Raw genomic sequence first — 19,189 nt, forward strand, 5'->3', positions numbered from 1 at the left:
TAATTAAAAAAGTATCATGTTAATTAAAAAAAGAAAAACTTTTTTCTTGTTTTTTTTTTTTTGTTTAGTCCGAATTTGTTTTACTCTATTTTGAGTTTTCTTGAGAAAAATGCTGGTATGTTTTGCAGTTTTCTTCTCTAATTCATTTTATAGTGAACTGAGGAAACTGAGGCAACCTGGTTCAAGTGACTTGTCCAGGGTCACTTAGAAAGTACGTGAGGTCAAATTTGAAATCAGGAAGACCAGGACCAATGCTTTATGCACTAGAGCACCATGTGGCTGCCCTTTGCAGAGCCCTTTCTGTTTTTTCAAGTTTATTTTCTAGGTGACTCTTGGCTCCTGTGTTTACATTTCAAAATTTCTATTCAGCTTTGGTTTTTTTAATCAGAAATATCATAAACTAAGAATCCATTTGAATTCTAAATTGATAATCTTGTCATTAGTTATTATATTGCTTTTGAGTCTTTATCTTTGACTTTTTGGAATAAAATATTTCAAACTCTCTTGAGTCCAGTTAGGCCTTCTGAGATCTAATATGTAGTCCCTTGCTATCTGAAGTATTTCTTTGTGGTTGCTTACAGTATATTTTCATTGATTTAGAAGCTGTGGATTTAGGTCATGGTGTGCTGGGAGTTTTCATTTTGGGATTTCTTTCAGAAGATGATCAGAAGACTTTTTAATTTTTCACTTTACCCTTTGGCTCATTGTTTTCACTTCGGATTTATTGAAACTTTGTATATATAATTTTTAAAAGAAAATAATGATTTTAAAGAGATCTATTGATTTTGTCATTCCTCCATGAGTTGTTATCTAGAAAATATTTTGAATAAGAAGATATAATTTTACTTCTTTTTCAAAATTACCTTTTGATTTTGTTAAAAATCTTTCATCTGTTCTCATGGAGTCATTGATTTCTACTTTTTTTCTCTCAAATTTTGGGGGAATCCAGCTACTTGGATGGATTTAACATTTCAGTTTAAAGTGAATATATTCTTCTTTGAAATCCTTTTTATTGTCTTCAGAATTCTTATATCATTTTTGATTTCTTACCTCATTTTCCCAGGTAATCTTATAGATCTTGTGATCAAGATTTTTCCCCTCAAAATTTCTGTTTATAGCTATAGAGTTAGTTTGTTCTGGGTTTGACTCTTGGGAAGCTCTGCACCCATAATATTATAAAATGTTTTGTTTTTAATAAAACCAATGTTACCCAGATTAGAATAAAATGTATAGACAGCTTCTCAGATAAAGATTTCAAATTTAAAACATTTGAGGAACTTTGCTGTATTTTTTAGGAACATGAATTATTCTTGAATTGATAAATGGTCAAAGGATATGAAAAGGCAGTTTTTGGAAGAAGAAACCAAAGCTATATATAATCACCTCAAAAATATTGTGAATCTTTATCAATCAGCAAAATGAAAATTAAAAGACCTTTGAGATACCGTCTCACACATATCAGATTTCTAAAATGATAGCAGGAAAAATAACAAATGTATAAGGGAATGTGGAAAAATTGGGGCGCTAATCCACTCTTTATGGAACTGTGAACTCAACCAACCATTATGGAGAGCAAACTGCAATTATGTTCAAAGAAGCATAAGACCATTGATCTGCTTCTCAGGATGATCAGGGAAAAAGGAAAAGAACCTACATGTTCTAACATATTTATATCAGCTTTTTTTGTCATGAGAAAGAGTTTGAATTGAGGAAATGTCCATCAGTTGAGGAATAGCTTTATAAATTATACTGTATGATTGCAATGGAATACTACTGTGCTATAAGAAATCACAAACAGTTTGATTTTGGGAAAACATGATAAGATTTGCATGATATAATGAAGAGTGAAATTAGCAGAACCAAGAGAACATTACATACAGTAAGGGCACTATTGTTTGAAGAGTAAATGTGAATGACTAAGCTATTCTGAATTATAGGAACTTTCAAATCCACTACCAAAGGATCTATGATAGACGATGAGATTTATGTTCTGAGAAAGAACTGATATCTAGAAGGATATATTGTATAATCTCATATACATATCTGTATCAGGACTTTTTCTAGTATGGGATTAAGAGTGCATGAGGGAGGGAAGGAGAAAGGGAGGGAGACAGCTTGCAACACAAAATATAACCAAACAAAATCCAAATAAAATAAATAAAAAGAACTTCTTAACTTAAGTGATTCACTCAACATAGCAGTAGTATGGACAAGAGTGCACTGTATCATGTGTACATTAGTCTAAATAAAGAAGGGAACAGATTAAAATGATTTTTGAGTTTCTTGTCCAGAATTTTCCATGAATTAGGATATTCAAGGCTCTCCCATACAAGAGGTTTAAATTGATACTGAAGAAAGAGACCAGGAGGTTGCTTATAAGTACTTTTAAAACCAAAGAGTATTTTTTTAAATCATGACAATCTAGTGCAATGACCAGATGACACATGTGGCACATGGCCACAAAAACCACACTCCCAAGTCCCATAATAATTATAGAAATCAGAGAAAAGAAGGAGTATTGACTGATACTTTTGTTTTACTCTGCTCAGCACTTGGCTTGGGTCCTAGACACTTTGGTGCCATAGCACTGCTGGAGTCCTAGACAGTCAAGAGAGAACTGGTCATCTACATGTCATGCTTTGGTACGTCTGCTTTCTTTAGGTTTTCATTAATCTTGGTTTACATTATTCATGGTTTTCACTAATGGAGACTTTATTATTATTATTATTATTATTATTATTGTTATGGCTTTCACCAGTAGGAACCCCACATTCCATCCCTTGAAAGCCACCTCTACATTCTTCCTGAATATTTTCAGCAAAACCCCTTGAGAAGCTCTATATTGGAGTTTTAGAACTTCCTTGTCATGGCCAGAAGAGATGGTCTCATTTGTAGGCACAATCCACAAAAGTAATAGCAAAGGGGGAAAAGTTTCAAAACAGAGGACAGATAATAAAAAGGTGCTCCAGGATCCTGATAAAGATGAGAGTTGGTGACTTGGTGCATATATATCATGATTCGCCCATCCTGGTAGTGTGATTCTTTTCAACAAATAGGGGCTCGCTATGTGGTAGCAGGACATATTCTGCATTCACCCATGTCTTCTATTGACATCTTGCTTAGATAGTAGAAATTTTATTAAGAGAAAAAGTTGGGAAAACGAGTATAACATCTGGTCCTTGATGACTCAATACATATATTGCAGGATAAAACATCCTTCGTTCTGTTAAGAGTTACAGTTGACAACCACCCATGCAGAAATAATTCCACCTTATAGTTAGACTCAGGAATAGTCATATGGGAAACATTCCTGTTAACACAATGGGAAATCTCAGTCAGAAGTGTTTTACTTTAGGCCAGGACAAAGGTCATCCTAGAGACTTTCTTCCAAATACAGACCTCCACCTAAACCCACAGTTTAGGATCACATTTTCTCCCGAGTAGCTTGTGGCATTTCTCTTGAATGGTGTTTTACAGTCTTAATGATCCATCAGACAATTATACCTGAATTTAAATCTGAAATCTAAATCAGTGACAGTCCCAAGTGAAAATTTAGATAGCAAATTTCACCAATCTTGTGGAGCTGCCATGAGTATGAAAAGTTTACCAGCACCCACACATAACTAAACATTTTTCATTTATTTTTCTTTTCTTCTTAAGTTTAAATTTGTCCTATTGTAAAGACCAATCATTAAAAATCATTTTTAATATTTCAAATAAACCTGCAAATCCTTAGGAAGTGAAATTCATTGTTTAGGAATTCCATAATCCAAATTAGTTCATTTTTCAACTTTGCCCAAGCAGATGGTTTCCTGACAAATTTATGAGAAAAAGGGGATTTGACAGTCTCAGAGAAGGGACTGAGCCTGTTGCCTCTGACAGTCCACCCCATCTACCCTGCTATAAGCTGCTCTCTTTGATACCTTTCTCTCTCTCCCTTTTCCACATCTAATAGTTTCAGGTTTTAGCATTATAACAACAATATTTAATACCTTATACTTTCAAAAGTGATAAGTTGAAGCTATAACTTTCTCTTAACCTCAGAAAAAGGTGGAAATATCCTCAAATGGCAATTACAAAATAGTATATAACAGGCTTAGCAAGGCTGTTAAAAATAATATAACTGGTCTTAAATAATTTTCCACCTTATGTTTTGTACCATTCAACTCATACTCTAATGACATCTAAGTTATAAAGAGTTGCTTGATATAACTGATACAAAATACCAATTTACACAATATAAAAAATTATTAACATTTGAAACTTGAAACAAACTCATTATTGATAAAGTGATTTCAATCCAGTTGAATGCATTTCCACAGAAATGACCCCAAAAGTCAGGCATCTATCACTTTTGGCATTGTGTCCTGCTCACATTTAAATGCCATATAAAATGATCAAATATAAAACAATTTCACCAAATTAATACACTAATAATAATAATAATACTTAACATTTATAGTTTTTTCCCTATGCCAGACAGTGTGTTAAATATTATACCATCATGAGAACTAAACAGGTAAATGGAGATGAGGTAATTTGCTTAAAGTTAATAAATTTCAAACCCAAGCATTTTCTCAATTTGTTTTAATGTCAAATAATATAATAAATTCTGACTTATCTTAAAGGAAAGACACAGTTCACTTAAAATGGGACATATATATATATATATATATATATTATATATATAATTAAACCTGGATCTATGTTCCAAATGCTATTATATGGAATCTCAATTTAGGATTATAATTCTGTAATACTAAGTTTTATACAAATACTATTTATTCTAAACATTTTATATTATGGGGTCTGGTATTCCCAGTTAATGCACTGCCAAAGGTTATGAAAATGGCTATTTAAATTAGGTTTTAATCTACCCCATTTATCACATTTTTATGAACATATTTTAATTTAATTCAAATTTGGGTTCTTCAATCTCAGAAAGAACCATAGCTTAGCAATTGACTTATAGTTCCCTATAATTTTTTCTATATTGACTTTCAAATCAAGCTACACAATTTTCATATTCAATATTTCAACCTGAACAGTCAAACTTGTTCCTACCCTCTCAATATGCTTAAATTATCTGTTTATTTTATATACCTTTTCAGTTGTTCAAAACCTCAAACCTCATACCTTTAATTTTTCCCTCAAACCTTTATTATTTTTCTTTCCAAGTCTTCCAAACCAATTACTCAGACTGCACAACTTTTCTTTTCTTGCTCACCCATACTTCAGACTGTATTTATCCCATTGAATAGTTCCTTTATGATTTATGACATATTGCTGTCAAACAAACTCAATGACTTATTATAACCTTACTATCCCAGCTGTATTTTAACAATTTAAACTTGTGACATTTTATTTTTTACTAATTTTCTTATCACACCATGGTTCTTTCTCTTGATTTGTTATACTTCTGGTAATTCCTTAAATGAAAGAGGCACCAAAATTTTATTAAAAGTTTCCTAACATGATAAAAAACTTTATCAGATTATTCTATACTAATAGCAATTAATTATTTGGTATATTACTCATAGAAGTAGCAATAAAAGATTTCTAAGTTACTTTTGGAAATAAGCTTCTCTTATATGGTAAGGATCAAGTCATTTCTTCAGATTCAAATACAGAAATCTATAATAAAATGTTCAGTTTTTTTTTTTTTTGCAAGGCAAACGGGGCTAAGTGGCTTGCCCAAGGCCACACAGCTAGGTAATTAGTAAGTGTCTGAGACCGGATTTGAACCCAGGTACTACTGACTCCAGGGCCGGTGCTTTATATACTACACCACCTAGCCACCCCTGAAATCTATAATAAAACGAATAGGAGTCTCATAAAATATATAGTAAGATCTCCAATTTCAACCCAATTTGAAAAGTTAGATTTACGTTGACTAATGCTTCATTTGAACCTGTATGATGTCTAAATACCAAACTGAATATTCCAATCAAAAACCAATTACCCTTTTGTTATGTCCCAGTTCACAAAAGACTTTTCATTTTTTTCATGAATCAGGAAAGGGTTAAGTGCAGGTCCCGAAACTTTCACTGGCACAGTGCCCAATTATTATAGAGCTGTCTCTCTATAATTAATGAAGGGACCTTTTTTTTTAAAAGGTTTTTGCAAGGCAATGAGGTTAAGTGGCTTGCTCAAGGCCACACAGCTAGGCAATTATTAAGTGTCTGAGGTCAAATTTGAACTCAAGTTCTCCTGACTCCAGGACTGGTGCTCTATCCACTGCGCCACCTAGCCACCCCAGTGACCTTCTTTATTGGCTGTAAAACAATAAATCCGCCATTCCAGGGACGGTGGTGGTGACAGAAAGAATTTGGCCACAATTTAGAAATGTGAGGGGGAAAGAACAAAAATTTAAAAACATAAATTAAAAAAACATAAATTAGCTAATAAGACACAGAGGGACATATATAAGTACAAAAAAGAATGGAAACAGACCCACAATTTACCAGTGCTGAAAATTCCCTGCTAGCCTAGTTTTTAGCTCTCCAAATCAAGTAAAAATGTGCACCTTTGCTAATCACACAAATAGTTGCAGTTTTCAGGGTCAAATAGCTATACAATATGACCAGTCCCCTTCAGGGGAACAGTCATCTTTGGACATGTTAGTATCCACGGGGAACAAACACAAAGACAGAAACAAAACCAATAAAAATAATCTCAAACTTTTGTATTGTAAAATTCACATATGTCTGCATATTGTATCTTCTTCTTGTCTTTGTTTCCATCCCTTCAGCTTGTCTTCCAAATCCCCAGCTACTTGTGCTGTGTCTCATTTCTCATGCCAGTTGAACCTTCTCTTCTAGTCTATTATTCTTTTTCTACCTCCAACACTCCAACACTCATAGCAACTTCCCTAAGAGTAGCCACCCCACATTAGCTGCCACCCACTTCCCCTCTTACCCAAAATAATGGAGTAAATCTCCATAAGGAGGGTCTCCTGGCTGATAGGTATTTTCAAAGTGTCATATTTATGTGGTGACCCACATATGCCCAGCTCCAAGGGGATCCTAGGCCATGCTGGGTTTTCTTCCTGTCTCATTCCTTCTCCCCTTGGCATTTCTTCAATATCCTGCCAAGTCTGCCAATTGGCTTGCCAATAATTTCCCCTGCATTGGGATATTCAAGGCTCCCCCAACCAAGTTCCTGGGAAAGACACTGATTATTCAAGTAATATAATAATCAAAGTTACTTAAATCAGGGCAGTCTAGAGCAGCAGGTAAATGACATGGGGATCCTGGAACACCCATTCCCCCTCACCTTGCCAAAGCCCTTGTGGTAATTACAGAAATCAGACAAAGGGAAGAAGAATTATAGAATATGTTAGTATAGATTGGACTATACTTTTGGCTTTTTTCTGCTCAGCACTGGATACAGGTCCCAGCCATATTGATACTGTTTAGGTTGGAGTCCCAGATAAACAAAGCTATGAACTGGTCATTTGCTGGCATGTCCTGGTTAGGATGTTTTCTTTTGGCTTATATTAATTTTGGATAACATTATTCAGGTTTTTACTGATCAAGACTTTATCATCATCATCATCATCACTATTATTTTGACTTTCACCATTATGGACCCCATACTGAGATCACTTCTAGTTTTTAAATCTACAATTCAAAGTTTATCCTTATCTAGTTATGAATTTTTTTACTATACATATTTATGAAAGATATAACTTTCTACCATCTTATTTTTAAATTTTGTGTTCTTTCATATTTAGATTATATAATCTTTTACAATTTATTATTGCATTTGGCAATATATATTTAATTCAATTTCTATCATGTCTAGTTTTTCTAGCAATTCATGCGAATTAAGTTTCTTCCCCTAGTAGCTTGTTTCAATGGTTTTCTTGAATGCTAGACTGTTATGCAGAGTTTAAAATTTCTAAACAATGGAATGTATGAAACCCCCCACCCAGGAGGCCACAGGAGCTTAAGACATCATCTCTTACTCATGAGGGAGTGATCAAAGAATGATCAAAAGCCACTAGAGGGAGAAAAAGGATCAGTATCACCAATAACGTGGAAGAAAAACATCCATTTGATGTAGCCATTAAGGAGATGATCTTTCTTTCAAATTGGGAATTCTAGCCAAACCTTTGGAGTTGTGATGGAGGAGAAGCAAATTTCCAAAACAGATAGATTTTGGAATAGGAAATACATAGTAGTGTGAAGGCAAAATTCACAGTTCACAGTGACCTGATGAGAAGATTTCCCAGAAAAGTTGTTACATATACCTGGATGAAAGATAATGAAAAATAATGTTACTCAGCCTTGACACCTGGATAAGTCATTGAAAAAGAAATTTTTTTTTAGCCTGGAGTGATTTCCCAGATGTATTACCTCATATTTCTTCTGCCTTGAACATATTGGGAAGAAAGATGTCATGCTATGGCTAAAGAAAGTGAACTGAATAATAAGGAATATACACATAAACTCATTATAAATAATCCTAGAAACACTTCTGTTTACTGCCTCAGCTCCTATCAAGGATGGTTAAACCTTGACTAATTAAAATTGAAATAATACCTTTGTTCATTCATTTATTCATCTGTTCATTCATTCAAAGTCCATTCAGCAAACATTTATTGAATGTACAAAATCCAAAGTAGACAGTCCCTACTCTCTTGGTGCTTGTAGATCTGGAGAAGGAGATATCCATAAAATAACTATGATTAATATAGAGAATTTTGGATAAGTTCATTGAAGAGGTAGAAACACAATTGAAATATAAAGACATAAGGGGAATGTTATTGCTGGTCAGGAGAAATCTGGAAAAACAGTTTGGAGAAAGTGGCCTTTGCAATGGACTTTAAAAGATGGATGAGAATTCCAGAGAGGAAGAGGTGGAAATTGTTTATTTTAGACCTCCAGAACATTTTGAGAAGAGGGATAGAGGTAGGAGAGTCTTGGGCACAAGAGCAGAAAACAGTTGAATTAAACTACACAGCTTAAGTAATCAAAATTATTTGGGGGGTATTCATATATGTATGTATCATGCATTTATTTAAGGTCCTACTCTGTGTCAGACACTGCATCCTATTCTGCATTAGATACTTGTCACAAAGGGATGAGAAAACTCCATACCTCTGCGAGTACTATTAAAGCAACAACAGGAGCAGAGATAAATAAATACAAATTTCATACAAGGATTTTTTTTTAATGAAGTGTGGGCCATGATAATTAAGGAAATTGTCCTGTAACTCTTGAGTCAAGTCTCAATGGAAGGTAGGGATTGTGCAAGATAGAAATGAGGAAAATGTTTCAGATATGGAAGTGTGAAAAAACAGAGATGGGAGATGGAATATTATGGAATTTTTGCTGTTTTGCTCAGTCCTTTCAGCTGTCTTACTCTTTGTGACTCCATTTGGCATTTTCTTGGGAAAGTGCAATGGTTTACAGTTTCTTTTCCCCGCTCATTTTATAAATGAGGAACTCGAGAGTTAAGTGACTTGCCCAGGTTTTAGTGTCTGAGGACGGATTTGAACTCAGAAAGATGTCTTCCTGAACAATTGGCAGAACAAAGAAGAATAAAACATTGTGGAAGGCTTTGTATTCCAAAGGGAGGCATTAGTACTTTAATTAGTACATTAATGACAGTTGATGATTGGCTTTGGGATCAATCCAAGCAATTAGGAAGATAAAAGCCAAGACAGGTACTTATCTTGAAGGTTCTTTGGAGACTAAGACTATCTTACAATTTTAGTTCTATTCCTAAGGGGGATATATATATATATATATATATATATATATCCCAGTGATATATATGTATGTGATATACATATACATATACATATACATATACACATACATATACATATCTATATCTATATATCTATCTCTATCTCTATCTCTATCTCTATCTCTATCTCTATCTCTATCTCTATCATCTATCTATATCTATATATATATCCCAGTGTTTAGCTTCAGTAAGGAGCTTAAAACATGGTAGATGATGGATTGGGGGCCAGCAAACTTCAGACTAAACTTCTTTTCTACTTCTGCATTTCTTGAATTGATCAAAGTGATTTCCTTTTTTTATTTTTAAATTTTGGCCCATTCTTCCTGCAGATTTTGGATAGCTAGAACTTTGTCTCAATAGTAACCTCACCTGACCAAAATTTATCTTGTGAAAAAATGGCCTTAAAAACCTTAATCATTCTTTAGATAAGAAGCTAGAGTAAAAAGCTCATGTCCTTGATTTCTTGGTGACATGTAAAATCCTTCTCCTCAATCAACCTATTTGTGAATCTTTTAAATGCTGTTTAATTTGTGATCTGATTTTATTTTACTACTGTTTGACTAAGTTTATTTCTTTAGAGGATTTTAAAAATTATAACTCTGAATTTGTTAAACTGTTATTATACTTGAAGGTAGTATGGGATTATGGAGCACCACATATATATAGTTGCTAGTGACCTATCTCTTTTAGTAATAGTAAAATTTGAGAACATTAAATGGATCAAGTAGCTTTTTCCTTAAGCTATTAGCAAAAAAAATCTTGGAAATTCTGCTCCTTGTTTTTCATCTTTTGATGTCAATAATCATGAAGAGATGATCTCTTGCCTTTAATTCTGCTTTCCTCCCTATATTGGCAGGAAAGATCAGCATGATAAAACTTGGTCCCAAATGCAGTCTTTTCTTTCTTTGTTTCTTTGTTTGTTTGTTTGTTTGTTTGTTTGTTTGTTTCTTTTTCACAGTGCTTGCCTTACCAGAGTTTTTCCAATATCATTTCCATCTTTATCATCAATGCCAATTTGATATGTACGAAATAATACTTCAGAGTTTATTTCATATTTTTTATTGGTAGAGTTTTGGAGTATTTTCTCCATATAGGTATTGTTAGTTTGTTTTTCTTCTCTTGGAAATGGTTTATTGAAATCCTTTGATTACTTCATTTCAAGTTTGTGAAAAAATTGAGATGTGAAGAAGGTGATTCACTTTACAATCATAGGTTGTATCAATAAAAGGATTAGGAATATAACTTAAATCTTCTTGGTCCCAGACTACTGTTTTTTCAATTTTTCATCTTGATTTGTTTGTAGTCTGGATCATTAATCATGATGTGCACGGGAGTGTATATAAACACTCGTTTATTCTTCTTCCATCTTTCTTATCAGCAAATATTAGCTAAGAGCCTACTGTGGGCAGAGAACAGTTTGTGGGTCTGAAGAAGATATTATCATGATAAGACAAGGTGCCATTCTGAAAATTTTAATTGATATCTGTGCTTGCTATCCTCTTAGATTTCAGTTTTTCTTGTCCCCTTATTACCATTCTACTTTTATCCCTAGTCACCAGTGCTTTCTTGACTTAAATTGTAGAAGCCTTAACTAAATTGTTTTGGAAACAAATTTTATCGAGCCTTTCCCTTGGTTTTATGTCACAATCATTTCTGGAAACACTCTCCTCTCCCTTTTATCCACCTGATAATTAAAACCTTTACTGTAACTAAGAAACACGAGATAATTAGTCATTTGATGATGATGGGTCTGTAGAGTAGAAATCTCTCATTAAGTGTTTTGCTTTCTAAATTTGGAAACATGGCTTTGCATTCCTTGCATGGTTATTTAAGGCATTACTCATTGTTACATTCAGTGATCTTTCTGCAAAAGCCTACTTTGTCCTTTTGGGACAAGCTCTGTCTTCCCATATTGGTTAACCCAGAAATAATGGACCTATGGTGTTTTAGTGATTCCCTTTCAGGTTTTAAACTTCACACAACTGGGATAAAATAATAAGTCACATTTGCAAGGAACCTTAAGATATACATACAGTAGTTTCATCACACAGCCTTATGAGGTAAGTTTGACAAGGATAATTACCTCCTCTCTCTTCTGTCTTGTAATGGTTCTGGATGATACCATTCTCATACAATTAGGCAAGGCAACCCTAATTTAGATAATGAGAGAGGCAATAATTTCAAGCCTTTTTTAGAAGATCTTAATTTTCATTACATCTTTGGTATCCAAATTGTCTTTTATATTGGACCTCTTAGAAGAAATTTGATGTAATAAAATTTATCTTTCCTAGTTCCCCATTAACACAGAGCTAATTACCTTTCAGAAGACACAAGCCGTCTATATAACCTTATCATGACTGACTTTATCTCCTGGTTTCTCAAAGTGTAAATCATGGGGTTCAAGACAGGGGAAATGACAATGAAAATGACAGAGATGACTTTGTCAGAGGGAAGGGTAATGAGGGGCCTGGCATATTTATAGATGCCTAGCACAAAATGCAGGGTAACCACAGTGATGTGGGAGGAGCAGGTGGAGATGGCTTTCTTCCTGTCCTCTCCTGTGTGAGACCTCAACATCACCATGATGATGGCGTAGGACACAATGAGTAGAACAAACCAAAGTGTGGTGATTAGACCATTATTGCAGATAAGATAATTAGGATTTTCAGAACAAAGGTATCAGTGCTGGTGAGTTTGAGGACCTGGGGGGCATCACAGTAGATACTATCAATGATATTAGGCCCAGGGAAGCAGAGTGGAAGTAACAGAAACATCTGTATCATGAAGCCCCCTACCCAGGAGGCCACCAGAAGGCCAAAGCACCTTTCTTTACTCATTAGGGTCACATAATGAAGGGGCTTTGAGATGGGCAAGTAACGATCAAAAGTCATCACAGAGAGAGTTAAAATGTCAACTTCACCAATGAAGTGGAAGAAAAATATCTGTGTCATGCAGCCATTGAAAGAGATGATCTTTCTCTCAGCTAGAAGATCCAATAAGCATTGGAGCATTTGTGGAGGCAAAGGAAATGTCCACAACGGATAGATTTCGGAGTAGGAAGTGCATAGGGATGTGAAGCCGAGACTCACAAGTCACAGTGAGCATGATAAGGAGATTTCCCAGGACAGCTGCTATAGACACCAGGTACAGTAAAAGAAATAAGGTGATGCTTAGGCCTGGAGACTGGGTAAGGCCCATAAAAACAAATTCCGTCACCCTGGTGTGATTTCCCAGTTCCATTAGCTCATATTTCCACTTTCTTTGCCACCTTGGGATAAAAGATGTAATGTTATAACTAGGTAGAATGGAAGCACACTCACACTGGTTACAGAATGTTTCAAGGCAGGGAGGATCCCCGAACAGTCTTTTTTCCTTATTCAATTTTGTGACCTACCTATGTCCTTGTTTAAGCAAACAATTTTTAGGGTAATCTCTTCTATATCTCTCCCTATCAACTATTTTTATTTATGGAATCTTTTAACTGTTTATGAATTTAGAGACCAGTGACTAGATTGGTCTTTAGTCACTTTCCCTAGTCCTTAATCCTGAGGTGACAATGGAAATAGGACTGGTCCCCAGTCTTTATAAAAGGTCCTGCCAATTATGGATGGATGAACTCCTCTCCTATGGAAGAGGAAATAGATCCAGGAAAGCCAGTATATTGAGAGAAAATTATATTTTTTCAGTAGGGCCTGGTGCTTCTTTTTCTTTGAAAAGGGGGATAAGTATTAATATAGCACATATATGTCAGGCATTCTGCTTTATAAATTTTATTTTATTTAATCTTTACAATAACTCTGGGAGTTTTTTATAAATATATTTTAATTTTGTTAAATGCTTTCTAATTATATTTAAAATACTGTTTTAAACATTCATTTAAAAAATGAGTTCCAAATTCTCTTCTTCCTTCCTGTGCCTCCCCATTCCATGAGAAGGCAAGCAATATATCAAATAAACATTTGAAGTCATGAAAAACATTTTCATGTTATCCATATCAGAAAGCAAAACCCAAACACACAAATAATATAAATAAAATGAAAAAGTATAGGTACTGTTTTTATTCCTACTTTATAGTTGAGAAAACCAAGGGAAGCAGAAGTTAAATGACTTGTCCAGGATCTTGTAACTAGTAAATGTCTGAGGATGGATTTGAATTCAGGTCTTTCTGACCCCATGTACAACACTCTACCCATTCAACCCTCAGTTGCCAGTGTTCTTGGATACCATTGTTTATGCCTGCCCTTCTTCCTGCTGTAGCTTGCACTCCCGCACACCTGAGGTTTTGGGAACTCGACATCTAGGTAATGAGCCCAGGTTACATCTTTTGCCTCTGCTCATCCTGCCTCTACTCTTCTGTTCTTGAATCTTCACAGTTTATGTTGGTTTTCTATTTGGATAATCATTGGTCATTTTGATTCTTTGGTAAAATTCCCTTTCAGTTTTATCACTTCCTTTATAGACTATATATATAGACTTTATATGGCAGAGATAAGTTTCAATAAGAATATTGTGCATAATAACTCAGATTATTATTAAATTTGGAAATTCTACTTTCTCCTGACAGATTCTGTCAGGAACATTGTGTTGAGATTAGTAAAACCAGGAAGTTCAATGAATGAGAATTATTCTGAGCATTTCCTTTTTGGGATGTGGCAAATAACAAGAAAAGATGCTTTAAATATGGACCCCTTGTTGCCTGTGAAGTTCATTGTGACTTTTCCCTTATTCTCCTCTTTCCTAAGAACAATGTGAGAAGTTTGCCTGATATGTAGACAGTACCATATGGCTTGGTACAATGGACAGAGCATGTGCCAAGTAATTTGAACACCTAGATTCTAATCTTAGCTTTCCCACTTATGGGATTCATGAGCATGAATGAAGGAGTCCTACCCAGTAGTCTATTAGGTACTTGCCAGCTCTAGTTATATATAAATCTGCTTTAGTGAGAAAATCAGCCTGAACTTCTGCCCAGGCTCAGGTCAATTTCCTGTGCCTGCTTGCCCATCTATCAACTTTGTATGGTAATAATAATGTCTGAGGATGCCCACTTGGAAGTATTGCTTAATCTTTGTTCTCTATAAAATATATAGTTCTGTTCTATTAGTACTGCCAAAGGTAAAACACTGGACTGGTAGAGTCGAGGAAACTTTTCCTTAACAAGCTCCCACTAACTCATTGTTTGTATAATCTTTTTTCAGTCATTTATTTTCTCTGAGCTTCGGTTTGCTGTACAATGAAGGGTTACACTAGATGATCTCTAACTGGACTAAATGGTTCTTTTCCAATATAAATTCTAAGGGTCAGAAGAGTTTTTCCTAACCCAGAACTAATAAGGAAATTTATTTAATCAAAGCACTATTCTTTTCTAAGTATTTTGGGTAATTTAATTTTTTTTTTATGTTTGGTCATTAGGGACAGCTAAGGTGGCACAATGGATAGAGCACTGACCCTGGAGTTGGGAGGACCTGAGTTCAAATCTAGCCTTAGATACTTAATAATTGCCTAGCTGTGTGACCTTGGGCAAGTCACTTAACCCCATTGTCTAAAAATTAAAAAAAAAGAACCTCTCCTGAAGTTGTAAGTGCAAAATTCAGGATATTTTGCCCTTTTACATTAAAGGAATGTGATTTTGGTGGTGTGGAGTTCTCATAGTTGATAGAGATTGGGAGACCTTATATATCCCTAATATATAGTTTCCCTGAGTTACTTAATTTCCCTCTTGGTTAGCCTTTTTGTAATGAACTTCTCTGGATCAAATGAGAACTAAATGAAATCTAAAATGTTTTACAGATCTTAAAATACTATATATGTAATACTATATATATAGTTAGTGTTTATAGCTCAGGTAACAGACACACAGCACAGTTGGTCATGGAAGTTTTTCGACTTTGATTGCAACTGCTAAAAACTGACTATAGTTGTATAGCCTTGCAAAGCTCAGTGTCACATTCTAATGGCAGAGTAAAAGGAGAAGCAGATCGGTGCATTAGAGCCCTGAAGATCAGGGGTTTATGCTACTAACTTGAAATTTATACAAGTCAGGTACCTCTTGGTCTGTTTCCTTTGCTATAAAATTAGGGTTTTGTACTAAATTCCCTCCTAGAAACCCTTCTAAAACTAATGAACTGAGTCAATACTTTAAATTACAACCAGGCACCTGAATAGATATTGAGCCTGGGATCAGTAAGACCTTAGTTGAAATCCATATCACATCACTAGGTAAGTAGTATATATAACCTTGGACTTAAATTACTTAACTTCTCTTTGCTTCACCTTTTGTTATCTGTAAAATGGGAACAGTAATAGACCCTCCCAGGACTGCTGTGAGGATCCAATGAGATAATAATTCTAATATTTCTCACTGTGTTAGATAGAGATTGAGTACTATAGAGATTTTGTCTTATAGTGTTGCTTTTCATAAATGTGAATTTTTCAAATTATGTATTTGAATAAATATATTATATTCTTTCACCAAAGTCAGAAGCTTGAACTTTCTATGACTTGAGATAGTGATTCTGAATTCTTGAAGGTCATGCCAGTAGAATGGGGGTGTGTGGTGAAGAGGACATGAATTTCAAATAAGGCACCAGGTGAAGGAGATTGGGAGGGCAGTGGGTAGAGTTATGGGTCTGCAGTCTGAAAGACTTAAGTTCACATTTAACCTAGCTATATGACCCTCAACTAGTCAAGTAACTTATACCAGCCTCAGTTTCCTAAAACATAAAATGGAGATAATAATGGCCCCTCTCCTGTATTTCTTCCATACTTTGTGCCAGGCCCGGCAAATAGTAAGAGCTTAATACGTACTTATTTCTATCTCTTCCCTGTTGTTTGACTCCTGCCTCTGCCATTTGCTACCTTGGAGACTTTAGAGAAGTCATTTAACCTTCATGGGTCTCAGTTTGTTCATCTGTAAATGAAGGGAAGGCACTAAATGACCCTTAAGGTTCTTTAAATCTGTAATTGGATGACTGAGAGAACTTAGAGACTCAGGATACAAAAAATGTCTTGTTCTAGGACCACTCTGGCAAGCTTCAGAGAAGCTGCATAGCTGTCTGAGCACAGAGGATTGGATTTTACACCCATCACAATTCCTACAGATTAAGTCCTATTTTAGTGGAGGGCTGTCAGTTACACTAATGAAACCATAGATGTCTGAGACATTCAAATATTGGAGCTGGAGTCAGGAAGACCTGAGAGCAAACCACTGAACCTCTCTGTCTCAGTTTCCTCATCTGCAAAATGCAAATAATCATAGGATCTACCTTGAGGGTTTGCTGAAAGGATCAAATAAGATATTTTTAAAGTGTTTTGCAAACATATAAATTTGGAAACTACATAAATGCTATTATCATTTTTTTCCTTTTTCTGTCTATACACAAACTTCAGCACTAAAAGAGATCCAGATAAACCAAATGGTTTAGTTTATCCAACAACTATGTTCAGGTGCCCTTGACTTTGAAGCTACTCACAGTTGGCCATCATGCTGGCAGTCTTCCCAGGCTTGTAGGATTGATCTCGACTATTATGCAGCTCTTTATGGCAGGGTAGATAGGAGCACCTCCTCTGAGTACAGAGTAGGCAATTCGAGTAGGCATGCAGTCCTTGGTGGCATGAGCTGGGACAGAGGGTAAACTGGGTAGGAAGGCACTTAGGGCTTAGCCCACAGGGGAACCAACAAAGGAAATTTCTTAATGACTTTTTGGGTGTAAACTTAGTAATGCCAAGAAATACAGCTCAGAATTCTAATGGGATTCCATTTAGATAAATCAAATTCTATTTGAAGGCTCAAACTTTCCGATAAACACAAACATACAAAGAGATACAATTTTCAGTGATTGATATTTTCTTGATGCATTAAAATTATAAGTGCATTAAAATCTTACTTTCTCAAGAACAGGTAGGGACCTTCGAGTCCACCTAGTGTAATCTTCTCATTTCACATGAAGAAACCGAGACTCAGAGAAGTTAGTTAACTTGCCCAAAGTTACCCAGATGATTGGCATCAGAAGAATTTGAAATTAAATCTTGACAGAAAATGCATCACTCTCTCTACTACACCAGTGTAATAGCTATCTCCCTTAACTCTGAGTAGATCATTCTTTTTTTTTTTGGCAAGGAAATGGGGTTAAGTGGCTTGCCCAAAGTCACACAGCTAGGTAATTATTAAGTGTCTGAGGCCAGATTTGAACTCAGGTACTCCTGACTCCAGGGCCTGTGCTCTATCCATTGTGTCACCTAGCCACCCCAGATTATTCTTAATCAGTCATAATAAAGGAATTATAACTAGAAAAATTGGATATTTTGACTGTGTAAAAATAAGGTTTTTACATAAATGAAAACAATCCATCTAGGATTGAAAAAAATTTTGCATAGCACAAAGTTTTCACTGTACTTCTGATAAAATGTTCATGCTGTCCAAATAGATAAATTTCAGAATACCAAGTACAGTTGATTTTCTGTTTTAATATTTTCCTCCAATTGCATGTAACAATCATTTTAAAATTTCTTTTTTCAAAATTCTTTCCCTTCCTTTCTCTCTCTCTTCCTCCTTCTTGAGATGATATACCATATCAATACTGGTTATACATGTATAGTCATGCAACATATATTTCCGTGTTAGTCATGCTCTGAAAGAAAACACCTCAAAAAGATCCCAAGAAAATAATAAAGAAGAGTTATACTTCTATCTGCAGTCAGACTCCAGTATTTCCTTCACTTAGATGGAGAGCATTTTTCCTCACAAGTCTTTCAGAATTGTCTTGGATTATTAGATTGCTGAGAATAGTTTAGTCATTCACAATTATCTTATAGTAGTACTATTATTGTCAGTAATGTTTTCCTGGGAACAGAAATTTTCAGAAGAAAAAGTAAACTTTCAATGACAACTCAAAAAGGTCAGAAAAATAAATTTAAAATAACTCTGGTACTATTTTATGTCTATACTACCGAAGGAAAAGGTAAGTGGTGGTTAGGTTGACTGTTCACTGGGATTTGGGAAAGCAGATGAGGAAACTGACTCCACCAACAGGTGGAGCTGTGAATTGGTTTCATCATTTTAAAGAACATAAAAAATTATATTCTCCAAAAAGGTACAAAAATATACAAGGTTTGTACCGCATGGGCCAATATTGTTTCTTTAAATTTTACACTTGAAGAAATTATTGAAAGACAGAAAAGAATTTTCTATCACATAAAAATATTTGGAGCAGGTCCAGTTATAATAGGAGCCCTATATCCTAGAAACAATGCAAACATGCAATAAAGGCATTTTATTAGTTGTAGTTTTTTTGTGTGTGGAAGTTTATTAGGCTGAAAGGAATTTCAAATATTAAAGATTGCCAAAAAAAGGAGAAGCATAAGGTGACATAAGATGTGGTTCAGTGAAAAATACGAAGCAGAAACTTGAGAACAACTCATACTAGGATTC

General features: G+C 34.8%; 1 long non-coding RNA gene and 1 pseudogene across 1 annotated transcript in view; one reads left to right on the top strand and one right to left on the bottom strand.

The window, feature by feature from the left end:
* The window catches only part of LOC141518990 (uncharacterized), a 61,744-nt gene extending 57,094 nt beyond the window's left edge, over positions 1 to 4,650 (top strand). Inside the window, exon 4 of the long non-coding RNA XR_012477327.1 lies at positions 2,550 to 4,650. This is a non-coding gene — a long non-coding RNA (uncharacterized LOC141518990). The remainder of the gene's footprint in view (positions 1 to 2,549) is intronic.
* A 7,422-nt stretch (positions 4,651 to 12,072) lies between these two features.
* LOC141518991 (olfactory receptor 4D11-like) lies at positions 12,073 to 12,999 on the bottom strand (annotated as a pseudogene).
* Between the last annotated feature and the right edge of the window lie 6,190 nt (positions 13,000 to 19,189).

Source organism: Macrotis lagotis, chromosome 3 (assembly GCF_037893015.1).
Source record: "Macrotis lagotis isolate mMagLag1 chromosome 3, bilby.v1.9.chrom.fasta, whole genome shotgun sequence".
Lineage (NCBI taxonomy): Eukaryota > Metazoa > Chordata > Mammalia > Peramelemorphia > Peramelidae > Macrotis > Macrotis lagotis.